Source organism: Lampris incognitus, chromosome 2 (assembly GCF_029633865.1).
Source record: "Lampris incognitus isolate fLamInc1 chromosome 2, fLamInc1.hap2, whole genome shotgun sequence".
In the NCBI taxonomy this organism is placed as follows: Eukaryota; Metazoa; Chordata; class Actinopteri; order Lampriformes; family Lampridae; genus Lampris; species Lampris incognitus.
This window is the reverse complement of record NC_079212.1, coordinates 22,626,133-22,628,632: the sequence shown is the minus strand read 5'-3', so window position 1 is coordinate 22,628,632 and position 2,500 is coordinate 22,626,133. Positions and strand designations below refer to the sequence as shown.

The 2,500-nt window shown below is 42.3% G+C and overlaps 1 protein-coding gene across 2 annotated transcripts in view; it reads right to left on the bottom strand.

The window, feature by feature from the left end:
* Positions 1-2,500, bottom strand: part of rarga (retinoic acid receptor gamma a) — a 43,483-nt gene that overhangs the window by 15,543 nt on the left and 25,440 nt on the right. The window lies entirely within an intron of this gene.

Below are 2,500 nucleotides of genomic sequence, written 5' to 3'. Positions count from 1 at the left end.
GATGGCATCACACACACCTGTTCCTCCTCAGTGATCATGCAGGGAAAATCTACACAGGCAGAAATGATAAAAGTGCACACACACTAACCCACACAAAAGAACCAATTTATAGCAATGAACTCATCAACAATTTCCAGTAAAGTTGCCTGCATATATGCACACAGGCAGAATTTGACAAATATCTAAGTAAACCTAATGCTGTCTGGCCTCTCCCTCCTCCAGCCCCCTCCATCACTCTGCATCTCTCAGCCAGGATAATGGCTGTAGTACACCAGCCGCCCACCACTCCCTGCCAAACACTGTCTGCAGCGTAAACACGGCCCATTCACACACAGAGGGAGGACAGTCAGGCTCGTCTGGGTTCTTAGTCCCAACTTGGCTGGCCGGGCCCTGAGCTTCTCATAACAGTGGCCCTAGCAACGATCGAGCCAAGCCGTCAGTCAATAACACAGTGGTAACAGAACCGCTCCTTTCACACTCAGCTCACACATGGTTCCAAGCTGACACACACGTAACTCCTATATACTGTACACACACATGCATGTAAACATACAGTACATGCTCACAAATGCCAAAACATACACATATTATATTTGGATGAGCATACAATCATACACAAACATACTCACTCACTAATGCCAAGACACATACACATGCACATACTCACACACACATGCTCATAGCGTGCCAATCGCCCACGCCTTTGCACAAGGGAAAATGTGCCTGGCAGGCAAAGCACTGTTCTCAGTAAACAGCTACAATAGCAGCAGCCAGATATGGATGTTAGGGTGGGCAACAACAATACCCTTGTGACCAGAAAACTAACTGTTGCAAAAGCACTTCTGAAAGTCCTACATTTCATATTCTGGTAAGGTTTAAGAACAGGAGTTTACTGATGGGTATGTTGTTTCCTCACATCCCGCTTTGTCTTGTTATGCTCTGCAACTTTTGAACGTAATGGAATTTGTTAAAATGACAATGTGGTAGCCTTCAAAATCTTGTGACACACCAGTAAAAGCATTGATTGCCACTCACACGGAAAAGAAAAGAGAGATAGACTGAGCGGACAGACTTAGCCTCTCTTGGCGGTTGTGACTGGCAAATGAGTTTTATTTACAGTGGTGTGACTGACGTTGCTGAGGGGCTATAAACTGCCATTAGAGCAGAGTTGGATTCCAACACAGCCCTGTGGAATCTAGCCTGCCACATTGTCTGTCTGTGGCTTTGACACAGCAATCTCAGTGCCAGGGCCAAACACAAACAAACATATAGATGCTATATACCTTGACGTAAACAAATACACTAAAGTATGCTGTTCACTCACAGAAACATACGTTGGCACTATCATTCATAGCTAAACAGCCACACGTGGAAAGGGGGTGAGTAAAGGAGTTTAAGTGACTGCCAGTATTGGGTCTGTTTATTTTTAGATAGTACAGCCTATTAATGGTCTTAGCTATTACTGCATGGTTGAGAAAGATCTGCTAGCAGGGGAGTGTGATCTTGCAAAACACCAGTGATAACTGTGCTTATATTGGAAATTGCTTAACTAACAATGTAAAAACTTTTATTTACCATGAATCATAACCTTTGATAACAGTGCATACTCAACAATTATATCTGATGTAGTCTATTTTGTGATTGGCTCAGCAGCTAATGTCCCTTGTCAATGAACAGCCGGCCATCATAGATGTTCTCCATTTACTTCATGCCGTGAACAGTGATTTTAGAACAGTTACTTTTATTCAATAATATTTTGTACGTTACTTTGTTCTTGAATTCCTTAAAGGGGCTATGTGTAATTATTTTAGTTTAAAACATTCAAAATGTAACCCCCTATCACATTACAATAGGTCTTTTACTTTTCAGGGTACTTAAGATATTCAACACAAAATATGTTAAACGTGGTACTGATAGGTTTACACATGCTTACCTAATATAAGAAATAAAAATGTTCAGGCTTGCAATCACGGTAACGACTGGTGATCTACCAGCTCGCATAGAATGTAATGCAGAAGAGTACTGCCCAGCAAGCCTGACGTAGGATCACGGTCTCTTAAAACGACAGTACCGAATTAGGCACAAGTACCCATAAATGTAAATGAACTATTGTAATATGATAGGGGGTTACAAAAACTTAACTAACGTTATCAACAGAATGTGAAGAAATAACAGATTTGACATGACACAGATGTCTTTATATTGTGTTGCAAAGATATCTTTTGAAGTTAGCATGCTAACCAGCTAGCCCCAGCCTGTCCCGTCCCATACCACCACTTGAGGTGATAGTGAGTCACTGTGTCATCCAGTCTGGCCTCAGTCCAACATGAGAGGATGAGGACGTAGTACTGTTCTGAGGGTACTGGCACACACCATGGACGTATTATAGTAGAACTGGATACTGGGTCTAAAAATGGCACCTGTTCATTCCTGAGAATGGCTCGCTTGGAGCATACGCCAAAAAAGTTTGGTTGATGCTAGATCGAACGGGATGTAGGCA